A 13,968-nucleotide genomic window follows, 5' to 3' on the forward strand; every position below is an offset into this window, starting at 1 on the left:
CTCATAGTTTCTATATGACTATCAAATTTTAAGGGTGTTACCATGCTTTTTGTTTGTAGAGTATAATGAGTCCGGTCCATACACGTTAGTTACCGCGTTTGGGCATAAGACCCCTAGCAGCGTTATTCGTTCCGCATACGCTTATTGTAATTATCTTTTGAATTAGGTTAATTAAAAGCTAGAATTTGTAAGAATCGATATACTGTCAAATCTGACAAGCGTTAAAGCATTTATCAAGCATATGCCCATTGACATGTCTTATCAGTGAGAGCTTTCTTTGAAATACGTTTTTATTTGCAATATCTCTATGAAACTGATCATGACGGTTGGGATGGGAAATCAAATATGCTGACGACCACGTCCCCCACACCTAACCTGTTACAACATCTGTACCCACGATTTGTGTTCCGCTTCTCCTGCAGCGACTGCTTCAGCCATGGACTCAGCATGTAGATGTTTTGTAAATAAACACTAATCCTTTCCTTGCTCGGGTGTTCCTTTTACTTTATTCCACCTTTGATCAGCTGATCACCCAATACTCTTGATACAGTCGGAATCGTACAGATGGCGTCGACCACAGACGTCCTATGATCAGGGAAAGGTTTTCACGCTTTGATGTTTCTTATTCAAAGCCCAACGGATGCTTTGTAAAATACAGGTTTGGAACAAAGTTGGATGTTTATATTTTCAACCAAATTGTTCAGGAATACTAAATGTTTTGAAGTAATATAATGTACATCTTTTTACCGTTGTATTCAAATCAATCAGACTAAATTTGTGAGTTATGGAAGTGAAGATGTCTCCATGTCTTCCACAGAGATTGGTACTGGTTGTGTAGTACTTACATTCCTCTCTATGCCTTATTACAACCTGTATCTGGCCTGGCCCATCTACTACATGGTGAAGTCCTGCTCCAGCGTCCTGCCTTGGACAACCTGTGGCAACGACTGGAACACCGACCTGTGTGTGGAAGACTTGAGGAACGTCACCCACAGGAGCAACAACGAAACTACCCCGACTGTTAACATAACCGTCCCTGTCCCACAGCGTTGGGAAAATGTCACGCTCGCTCACTCGACGTCTGAGGAGTGTTGGCAGTAAGAGAGTAACAACCGCTACGTATTATGGCGACTGAATGAGCATCGTGCATTGTACATTCTTCAAAACACTCTCCAGGCTTGCATACTGTATTTGTGTCACTCCACTCTCAGTTATATGTGGTATAGTTGTGACGACACGGACATCACTGGGTATGCTCTGTTGATGACATACTTCTAACTGAAAACACTCTCCAGGCTTGCATACTGTATTTGTGTCACTCCACTCTCAGTTATATGTAGTATATTTATGACGACACGGACATCACTGGGTATGCTCTGTTGATGACATTCTTCTAACTGAAAACACTCTCCAGGCTTGCATACTGTATTTGTGTCACTCCACTCTCAGTTATATGTAGTATATGTATGACGACACGGACATCACTGGGTATGCTCTGTTGATGACATTCTTCTAACTGAAAACACCCTCCAGGCTTGCATACTGTATTTGTGTCACTCCACTCTCAGTTATATGTAGTATATTTATGACGACACGGACATCACTGGGTATGCTCTGTTGATGACATTCTTCTAACTGAAAACACTCTCCAGGCTTGCATACTGTATTTGGGCCACCCCACTCTCAATTATATAGAGTACATTTATAACGACACGGACATCACTGGGTATGCTCTGTTGATGACTAATTTCTAACTGAAAGGGTAAGCACCATTCTTGCTAAACGTCGTGTAAATGAATGCAAGTCAGTGATTGTAAACACACCTAACGTCTAACAAGAATTGTTCTGCATTGAAAGGATGTGTTATCCCAACAAGAGAAGCCCTGTTAATCCCAGACCCAGGAGACCAAACATACACGTTACAGGTGTGTGGACCTTAGTATGGTGGATATTATGTGTAGACATTATGATGACAAATTATAACAAGCAATACAACCAACGGAATCCGACTCAGAACCTTACATAAACCCCTCGTGAACGGTCTAACCAAAATACCATTTTAATTACTTTTCAGAATATGTCATCCAGACATTCATTTGAATACAAGAACTCAACCAGTTTAACTTCCTATGTAATATTATTACATTTGCATGTCCTTTATAATCAAAATCAACGGTATATGCCTGATGAGTGAGCGAGCGAGCATCCCCGACAGTGCACATCGCTGACAACGTGAAGCCAGAGGCATTAGAAATTCAATGCACTTCAGACACAGTTGGTTATTTATTTTATGAACTATCATGTATATTATCATGTATACTATTACGTTTAATTTCTTCCGACTCAACTGGCTTCATCAATTGCTCTTGTTAATATATTTTATGTCTACCATCATGCTGGTTTTGTTAATTCCTATTGAGTCGGTTCTGTGCTGTAGTATTCCAAACTTTAGACTATTGTCATTGTAGCATGTACTGAAAGAGACCTGTCTCCGTTCTTGAATCCAGACTACTGTTGGAAGTTGTCTAAACATCCTAACTGCACAGAGCCGAAACGTTTCTTTGCAGTTGACTCAGTATGTATGAAAAGCTTCAGGCCTTGTGATTAAGGCCAGGTACGTGACGCATAAACGCAATCCTATGATATAGTCGGAATTGCAGTTTCGTTTTCCTATGGCAAAGCATTTCTATTTTCAGGTATGATGTACTGAGTATCTCGACCGGGTTGGATGACGTGGGGTCTGTACAGTGGCATATAGTTGGGTGCCTCTTTGCATCATATGTGCTGATCTTTCTATGTCTGACCCATGGAATTAGGTCCGCGGGCAAGGTAAGACAACGCAGAACTGTAGGACTCCACTAGTCTGGGGAAACTATATGATCAGCTAGAAAGGTATATGTCCGATACATATTTAAAGACGTATGGCTATTGTTTTGAAACGTTTTCAGGATACGCTATAAAGTATTCTTTGAAACTAGGTTGTGTATGTCACTGCGCTATCTTCATCACGACATTGCTAAACCCTGGAGCCACAGACGGCCTTCTATACTTCCTCGTCCCCGACTTCACACAACTACTTGACATACAGGTGCGTAACATCTTGACATACAGGTGCGTTACTACTTGACATACAGTGGCGTTACTACTTGCCATACACGTGCGTTACTGATTGACATACAGGTGCGTTACTACTTGACATACAGGTGCGTTACTACTTGTCATACAGTGGCGTTACTACTTGCCATACACGTGCGTTACTGATTGACATACAGGTGCGTTACTACTTGCCATACAGGTGCGTTACTACTTGCCATACAGGTGCGTTAAAACTAGATATACAGGTGCGCTACTACTTGACATACATGTGCGTTACTAGTTGCCATACAGGTGTGTTACGACTTGAGAAACTGGTGCGTTACTTCTTGCCATACAGGTGCGTTACTACTTGCCATACAGATGTATTACTACTTGCCATACAGGTGCGTTACTACTTGCCATACAGGTGCGTTACTACTTGCCATACAGGTGCGTTACTACTTGCCATACAGGTGCATTACTACTTGCCATACAGGTGCGTTACTACTAGACATAAAAGTGTGTTACTACTAGACATACAGATGCGTTACTACTTGACATACAGGGGCGTTATGACTTGAGAAACTGGTGCATTACTACTTGCCATACAGGTGCGTTACTACTTGATATACAGGTGCGTTACTACTTGCCATACAGGTGTATTACTACTTGCCATACAGGTGCGTTACTACTTGCCATACAGGTGCGTTAAAACTAGATATACAGGTGCGTTACTACTTGCCATACAGGTGCGTTACTTCTTGCCATACAGGTGCGTTACTACTTGACAGAAAGGTGCGTCACTTTGCCATACAGGTGCGTAACATCTTGCCATACAGGTGCGTTACTACTTGACATACAGTGGCGTTACTACTTGCGATACACGTGCGTTACTGATTGACATACAGGTGCGTTACTACTTGACATACAGGTGCGTTACTACTTTCATACAGCGGCGTTACTACTTGCCATACACGTGCGTTACTGATTGACATACAGGTGCGTTACTTCTTGCCATACAAGCGCGTTACTACTTGACATACAGTGGGACTACTTGCCATACAGGTGCGTTACTACTTGCCATACAGGTGGTGTTACTACTTGACATACAGGTGCGTTACTACTTGCCATACAGGTGCGTTACTACTTGCCATACAGGTGCGTTACTACTTGCCATACAGGTGCGTTACTACTAGACATAAAAGTGTGTTACTACTAGACATACAGATGCGTTACTTCTTGACATACATGGGCGTTATGACTTGAGAAACTGGTGCATTACTACTTGCCATACAGGTGCGTTACTACTTGCCATACAGGTGCGTTACTACTTGCCATACAGGTGTGCCATACACGTGCGTTACTTGACATACAGGTGCGTTACTACTTGCCATACAGGTGCGTTACTACTTGCCATACAGGTGCGTTAAAACTAGATATACAGGTGCGCTACTACTTGACATACATGTGCGTTACTAGTTGCCATACAGGTGTGTTACTACTTGCCATACAGGTGCGTTACTTCTTGCCATACAAGCGCGTTACTACTTGACATACAGTGGGACTACTTGCCATACAGGTGCGTTACTACTTGAAATACAGTGGCGTTACTACTTGCCATACAGGTGCATTACTACTTGCCATACAGGTGCGTTACTACTAGACATAAAAGTGTGTTACTACTAGACATACAGATGCGTTACTACTTGACATACAGGTGCGTTATGACTTGAGAAACTGGTGCATTACTACTTGCCATACAGGTGCGTTACTACTTGCCATACAGATGTATTACTACTTGCCATACAGGTGCGTTACTACTTGCCATACAGGTGCGTTACTACTTGCCATACAGGTGCGTTACTACTTGCCATACAGGTGCGTTACTACTTGCCATACAGGTGCGTTACTACTAGACATAAAAGTGCGTTACTACTTGCCATACAGGTGCGTTACTACTAGACATAAAAGTGTGTTACTACTAGACATACAGATGCGTTACTACTTGATATACAGGTGCGTTACTACTTGCCATACAGGTGTATTACTACTTGCCATACAGGTGCGTTACTACTTGCCATACAGGTGCGTTAATACTAGACATACAGGTGCGTTACTACTTGCCATACAGGTGCGTTACTTCTTGCCATACAGGTGCGTTACTACTTGACAGAAAGGTGCGTCACTCTTTGCCATACAGGTGTGTAACATCTTGACATACAGGTGCGTTACTACTTGACATACAGTGGCGTTACTACTTGCGATACACGTGCGTTACTGATTGACATACAGGTGCGTTACTACTTGACATACAGGTGCGTTACTACTTTTCATACAGCGGCGTTACTACTTGCCATACACGTGCGTTACTGATTGACATACAGGTGCGTTACTTCTTGCCATACAAGCGCGTTACTACTTGACATACAGTGGGACTACTTGCCATACAGGTGCGTTACTACTTGCCATACAGTGGTGTTACTACTTGACATACAGGTGCGTTACTACTTGCCATACAGGTGCGTTACTACTTGACATACAGGTGCGTTACTACTTGCCATACAGGTGCGTTACTACTTGCCATACAGGTGCGTTACTACTTGCCATACAGGTGCGTTACTACTTGCCATGCAGGTGCGTTACTACTTGGTGCGTTACTACTTGCCATACAGGTGCGTTACTACTTGCCATACAGGTGCGTTACTACTTGCCATACAGGTGTATTACTACTTGCCATACAGGTGCGTTACTACTTGACATACAGGTGCGTTACTACTTGCCATACAGGTGCGTTACTACTTGCCATACAGGTGCGTTACTACTTGATATACAGGTGCGTTACTACTTGCCATACAGGTGCGTTACTACTTGCCATACAGGTGCGTTACTACTTGCCATACAGGTGCGTTACTACTTGCCATACAGGTGCGTTACTACTTGACATACAGGTGCGGACTACTTGCCATACAGGTGCGTTACTACTTGCCATACAGGTGCGTTACTTGCCATACAGGTGCGTTACTTGCCATACAGGTGCGTTACTACTTGCCATACAGGTGCGTTACTACTGGACATGCCATGGTGGTGTGTTACTACTAGACGCCATACAGGTGCGTTACTTCTTGACATACAGGGCGTTATGACTTGAGAAACTGGTGCATTACTACTTGCCATACAGGTGCGTTACTACTTGCCATACAGGTGTATTACTACTTGCCATACAGGTGCGTTACTACTTGCCATACAGGTGCGTTACTACTTGCCATACAGGTGCGTTACTACTTGCCATACAGGTGCATTACTACTTGCCATACAGGTGCGTTACTACTGCCATACAGGACATTAAAAGTGTGTTACTACTAGACATACAGATGCGTTACTACTTGACATACAGGTGCGTTACTGACTTGCCATACAGGGTGCATTACTACTTGCCATACAGGTGCGTTACTACTTGCCATGCAGGTGCGTTACAGGTGCGTTACTACTTGCCATACAGGTGTATTACTACTTGCCATACAGGTGCGTTACTACTTGCCAAGAAAGGTGCGTTCACTCTTGCCATACAGGTACTGTAACATCTTGACATACAGGTGCGTTACTACTTGACATACAGGTGGCGTTACTACTACTTGCGATACACGTGCGTTACTACTTGCCATACAGGTGTATTACTACTTGCCATGCAGGTGCGTTACTACTTGGTGCGTTACTACTTGCCATACAGGTGCATTACTACTTGCCATACAGGTGCGTTACTACTTGCCATACAGGTGCGTTACTACTTGCCATACAGGTGCATTACTACTTGCCATACAGTGGGACGTTACTTGCCATACAGGTGCGTTACTACTTGCCATACAGTGGCGTTACTACTTGCCATACAGGTGCGTTACTACTTGCCATACAGGTGCGTTACTACTTGCCATACAGGTGCGTTACTACTTGGTGCGTTACTACTTGCCATACAGGTGCGTTACTACTTGCCATACAGGTGCGTTACTACTTGCCATACAGGTGTATTACTACTTGCCATGCAGGTGCGTTACTACTTGGTGCGTTACTACTTGCCATACAGGTGCATTACTACTTGCCATACAGGTGCGTTACTACTTGCCATACAGGTGCGTTACTACTTGCCATACAGGTGTATTACTACTTGCCATGCAGATGCGTTACTTCTTGACATACAGGGGCGTACTACTTGACAGGTGAGACTACTGGCCATACAGGTGCATTACTACTTGCCATACAGGTGCGTTACTACTTGCCATACAGGTGCGTTACTACTTGCCATACAGGTGTATTACTACTTGCCATACAGGTGCGTTACTACTTGCGTTACATACAGGTGCGTTAAAACTAGATATACAGGTGCGTTACTACTTGCCATACAGGTGCGTTACTACTTGCCATACAGGTGCGTTACTACTTGCCATACAGGTGCGTTAAAGGTGCGTCACTACTTTGCCATACAGGTGCGTAACATCTACTTGACATACAGGTGCGTTACTACTTGCCATACAGGTGCGTTACTACTTGCGATACAGGTGCGTTACTACTTGACATACAGGTGCGTTACTACTTGACATACAGGTGCGTTACTACTTTTCAGGTGCGTTAATACTTGCCATACAGGTGCGTTACTGACTTGCCATACAGGTGCGTTACTACTTGCCATACAAGCGCGTTACTACTTGACATACAGGTGCGTTACTACTTGCCATACAGGTGCGTTACTACTTGCCATACAGGTGCGTTACTACTTGCCATACAGGTGCGTTACTACTTGCCATACAGGTGCGTTACTACTTGACATACAGGTGCGTTACTCCTTGCCATACAGGTGCGTTACTACTTGCCATACAGGTGCGTTACTACTTGCCATACAGGTGCGTTACTACTTGCCATACAGGTGCGTTACTACTTGCCATGGTGCGTTACTACTTGCCATACAGGTGCATTACTACTTGCCATACAGGTGCGTTACTACTTGCGCCATACAGGTGCGTTACTACTTGACATACAGGTGCGTTACTACTTACATACAGGTGTAGACATACAGGTGCGTTACTTCTTGACATACAGGTGCGTTACTGACTTGAGATACAGGTGCATTACTACTTGCCATACAGGTGCGTTACTACTTGCCATACAGGTGCGTTACTACTTGCCATGCAGGTGCGTTACTACTTGGTGCGTTACTACTTGCCATACAGGTGCAGTTACTACTTGCCATACAGGTGCGTTACTACTTGCCATACAGGTGTATTACTACTTGCCATACAAGTGCGTTACGTCTTGCCATACAGGTGCGGTACTACTTGACATACAGGTGCGTTACTCCTTGCCATACAGGTGCGTTACTACTTGCCATACAGGTGCGTTACTACTTGCCATACAGGTGCGTTACTACTTGCCATACAGGTGCGTTACTACTTGCCATACAGGTGCGTTACTACTTGCCATACAGGTGCGGTACTACTTGACATACAGGTTCGTCACTGATGATTGTCAAACTATTTCAAAATCTGTCAAAGTTTTGTAGATGATATTGGAGACATTTTCCGCATCAGACTATGTGGCATTGATTTCTCTTACTGTTCCATTTTCTCTATGAACATCAGATATAAACTGACTGCACTGTTCTGCTAATCATGTAAAGTATATAACGAAATACATTAAAATTACACCACTTAAAAACAAAACACACTTCAATTTTGTAACTTTGTTTGCTAGTGGCCTACAGCCTTGTTTTAATGTACACTAAATGATGTGTTGAAACATGCTCTATTTTTTAATATCGATATATACTAGGCACATAAAGAAACTGTGCATACAAAAAATTAAAATCCAAATTTATCAAACCTGTGTAGACACATAAGGATTTAAACTCAGAGATTAGTGACATGTATCCAACATGCATGCACGTGTCACGTTCCGTGACGTCAGTGGGTTCGTCCTTGAGACGTGCAATACGTTGTTGCACGTGCAGTCCGGGAAAGAGAAACAGAGCAAATGAATGCCACACAATACTGTCACTTTGGAAGGTTCAACCCCTGCCCTTGCGATCGTTCACAATATTAAACGACTATTGAAACGCATAGCATGCCTAGGCTCACGTCTGCACAACGTCATGAGGCCATTGGGATGGTCCGTGGGGGAATGTCTCAACGACAAGTGGCTGCACATTTCCACTGCCACCGGAACACCATTTCTGCACTGGTGAGACGCTACCAGAACACAAATGACGTCATCGATCGGCCACGTTCTGGACGTCCAACGTGTAACAACAACAAGACAGGACAGATGAATAAGGGTGACCCATCTTCGCCACAGATTTCAGACTGCAGTGATGACTGCCCGAACCATCCAAGGACTTCGCCGTATCCACCCCAACACGGTTCGACAACGTTTACGTCATCACGGGATCAGACCACGACGTCCCGCCATACAGCCTATCCTGACACAACGTCATCAACAAGCTCGCCGAATGTGGTGCCGAAATCATGTCCGCAGACCCTTGTTTTGGTAGAGAAATGTTTTTACAGATGAATCCAGGTTTAACATTTCCCATAGTGATGGACGTCAAGGTGCCTATAGACGCGTGGGAGAACGTTATGCACAGGCCTGTGTCTTGGAGAGGAATCGCTTTGGGGGTGGTTCCGTGATGATTAGGGTGGAATAACAGCACGCCAAAGAACTCCTTTGGTGATTGTTCAGGGCAACTTAACTGGTGTGGGCTACAGGGATCAGATTCTTCGACCTGTAGCAATTCCTTTTCTGCAACGTCATGGCCATGGGTTAACATTCCAACAGGACAATGCCCGCCCTCATACGGCAAGGGTTGCTATGGATTTCTTGCAACACCACAACGTTGACTTACTGCCTTGGCTTGCAAATTCACCGGATCTCTCCCCGATAGAGCATGTTTGGGACGAGATGGATCGACGTCTACGCCGTCTTCCTCATCCGCCAGATATCGTCCTTGACCTTGCAACAGAACTTGAGAGAATCTGGCGTGACATCCCACAAGCCTTCCTTGCAAGTTTGATAGGCCCTATGCGTCGTCGATGCACTGCTGTTCTCATTGCCGATGGTGGACATACCCGTTTTTGAGCTTGTGACATGGTCGTTTGACCCCTGTCTCGCTTGTGGACTCGTGACGTCATTGTGATTGACTTTTCAACTGAAATTCTCCCGACTTGTTATGGTCTCATGATCCCTCCATTAAAGTTTATATGTACCTTTGACATTGTTATCGTACTTATCAACTGGGATAATATTTTGACAATGCACAGTTTCTTTATGTGGCTAGTATAGTTGGTTTTATACCTACAATTGTGACACCTACCCTACTGTTTTATTGTCCCTTGTAGACATACATTTAATAATCCATGGTGTTCTCATCCCGATATGGCTGTAATATTACTGATGCGATGTAAAATTTCATCCCACCCATTTCAGGTTTGGATGGAAGCGTCTTTACAGGTGTTTTTTTCACTAGGACCTGTGTTACAACGTAAATTGTAATAAAACGTAAAATGTAATAATTGCAGTAATAACCCTTGGCGTAAATTGTAATAAAAACGTAAATTGTAATAAAAATTGGTGTAAATTGTAATACGCAAGTTGTAATAAAATTGACGTAAATTGTAATAATTTTTGTTGCGGTAAAATGTAATAAATATTGACGTAAATTGTAATAACAGTTTTAATCGTTCGTAAATACGCGTGTGTTCGTTTTTCGTTGCATTTCATACATCATATAAGCTTGTTAGGACGATAACTCAAGAAAGAATTGACAAATTTTGCTTAAAAGTAGTACCCAGGTGCGTTGGGAGGATGTGCGGACACCAATTGAATTGGGCGACCTTCAGATTGATAAATATACTTATGGAAAATAATATTCGTCCTGATATATAATCGATATAAAATCTCCAACTATCCTCTCGATGTTTTGGGGGCAAATATCTGTTGAGGTTTTGATATGTAAACATATAGAGAGGGGGTATTCTAACGGGTATATCTAACACACTTAAATGCATGTGGAGTCGGTGTGTGTGTGTGTGTGTGTGTGTGTGTGTGTTCTGACGGGTATATCTACGAAGGTCGTTCAAAATGTAGTCAGCCTCAGTAGAATATGATACAAATGCAGCTGTTGTTATGTTTTATTTTTCTACATTTTATCTGTCAACCTCAAGCATATTTGTGTTGCTATGTTCCAGCCTCACGATCCCTATTTGGTTGACTTTTTATCTTGGTACTCCCAAAAACGCAAAATCTGCAATACATGCATCACAAACTTCAGGAAACAAAATGTGCAAGTGAGCGAGTGAGTTACAATTTTAAGTCACATCGGCAATATTTCAGCCATATCGTGACGACAAAACTGGTATATACTAAGTGAGTGAGTGAGTGAGTTAATATTTATCGTCACATCGGCAATATTTCAGCCATATCGTGACGACAAAAATGGTATATACTAAGTAGAAGTATATAGACTATTATATACTTTTTAATAACACTATTAAAGCAGAGGACAGTATAACGACTAGATTATCACACATTAATAAAACTACTTTGAGTTCAGAGTAAAATGCTAAATCGTTTCAATTTTGTTTTCTAAAATTGGGCTATAGATCGCCACCAACTGAAGGTAGATCACCATCCTAGGGACCATGGGGACTTCCGTTACTTTTGCTACCTGCATGGTCCCTAGCTGGATTTATATCATATCCTCAGCTGTTGGCGAATTTTGAGCAATTTAGCCATAAATTAAATTACAAACATTCTACGATTAACATTCTGGCAATGATCAACAAACATTGAACGATGTGTTCTTAAGTACCCTCTTCGGAGGACAGGGGCGGTGGGGCAGCCTAGTGGTTAAAGCGTCGGCTCGTCACGCCGAAGACCCGGGTTCGATTCCCCACATGGGCACAATGTGTGAAGCCCATTTCTGGTGTCCCCCGCCATGATATCATGATATTACTGGAATATTGCTAAAAGCGACGTAAAACTAAACTCAGTCCGTCAGTCTTCGGAGGACAATATCGATCAGAGTTGAGAGAGAATGGTTGTTACATGAAGTCACTCGCCATTGTCACACTTTGCTGTTTCCTCTGAATACTTAACCACACTTATTGTTATATCAGCTACATATTTAAAAAAATGTTCATCTAAATGAAATACATATCTGCTCTCTTTAACCGTAATATAGTAATATTTCAGTTACACTATGTATATAAAAAATGTATAACTTTCCATGGTTCATGTTCAAGCTCGTGCTTTGAACCCTGCCCCTTTGTTTGTTTATGTACAGTAAATTTACAGTTTGCACCATTCTCAAGCACTTTATACGGTTAATCTCAATCTGGATACTTGTCACCCACGTCCTCATACCGGGGTAGATTATATATTCAACAACCCATGCTTGCCACAATAGGCGACTATGCTTGTACTAAGATGCGACTAAAGGGATCGGGTGGTCAGGCTCGCTGACTTGGTTGACACATGTCATCGGTTCCCAATTGCGCAGATCGATGCTCATGCTGTTGATTACTGGATTGTCTGGTTCAGACACGATTATTTACAGACCGCCGCCATATAGCTGGAATATTGCTGAGTGCGGCGTAAAACAAACCTCTAACTCACTCACCTTGTTTGTTGTCAGTAACCTGGACATTCTGTGGCTAGTTCCAAGGCGACAAGATTTTCTGGAGGGTGGAAGGTGTCATACTGATTTTGTGGCTGACACTTTTATGGCTGCCACTTTTACTGCTGCTGAGAGATTCTACACGGTAGGCCCTGTTATTACTTTGGGCCAAGGACAAAGTTTGTTACGTGTCCCACTGGTGAGGCAGGGTGACCTCAACTTTGTTAATTGCTGAACATTAGAGATACAAAGACTGCATTTTTAAGCAGAACTATTGTGGCGATGCATTACGGTTCAGCCTCATGAGCCTCAAGAAAAGCGACACAAACATTGCACAAATTGTATGTCTGATGTTTGCGAGTTACATAACCTAGCTCACATAATAAATAACAAAGTGTTGAGAGGTAGGCCAAGGCCGTTTAATATAAGACGACACATATAATATAAGTGATTGTGTAGGTATGTCTACGATACGTGTCATGTTAACCTAGCCGTGTTAACTTAGCCGTCTTCGGACGTCATAAATGACGAGGTAAAATAGACTGCATTTCTAAGCAAAACTATTGTGGCGATCCATTACGGTTCAGCCTCATGAGCAACAAGACTGACTGACTGATTGAGTTTGGTTTTACGCCGCTTTTAGCAATATTCCAGCAACATCACGGCGGGGGACACAAGAAATGGGCTTCACACATTGTGCCCATGTGGGGATTCGAACCCGGGTCTTCGGCGTGACGAGCCAACGCTTTAACCATTAGGCTACCCCACCGCCCCTGAGCAACAAGAAAAGCGACATAAACATTACCCAAATTTTCGATGTGCATCCCCACCCGGGACCTCTTATTCATACTGACCTGAAAATAATTCATCTGAATGTTAGAGTGAGTGAGTGAATTAATATTTAACGTCACATCGGCAATATTTCAGCCATATAGTGACGAGAAATGTTTTATATAAACAATAAATTAAAGTTGCTAAATAATCAGTCATCGAAGGACTGTAAAATAACCAGAGTATCACAGATGGATTCTAAAACTAGCATGAACATGTAAAACTATTTTATTTATGAAGACAATACAATATAAAAACGGGCTATAGATCGCCAACAACTGAAGGTAGATCACCATACTAGGAACCATGGGGACTTACAGTACTTTTGCTACCTGCATGGACCCTAGTTGGATTTACACCATCCCTTCAGCCATTGGCGACAGAAGAGAAATCTAGCCATAAAT

The 13,968-nt window shown here is 42.8% G+C and overlaps 1 long non-coding RNA gene across 1 annotated transcript; it reads right to left on the bottom strand.

The window, feature by feature from the left end:
- Nucleotides 1–417: 417 nt before the first annotated feature.
- On the bottom strand, nt 418–12,881 carry LOC124281710. Its single transcript, XR_006899965.1, has 3 exons — nt 12,737–12,881; nt 12,271–12,274; nt 418–428 (listed from the first exon to the last, which is right to left on the bottom strand). It is a non-coding gene; the product is annotated as an uncharacterized LOC124281710 (long non-coding RNA).
- Between the last annotated feature and the right edge of the window lie 1,087 nt (nt 12,882–13,968).

The sequence above is a fragment of the Haliotis rubra genome, unplaced genomic scaffold, assembly GCF_003918875.1.
Source record: "Haliotis rubra isolate DU_JTF1 unplaced genomic scaffold, ASM391887v1 Scf288, whole genome shotgun sequence".
Classification (NCBI taxonomy): Eukaryota; Metazoa; Mollusca; class Gastropoda; order Lepetellida; family Haliotidae; genus Haliotis; species Haliotis rubra.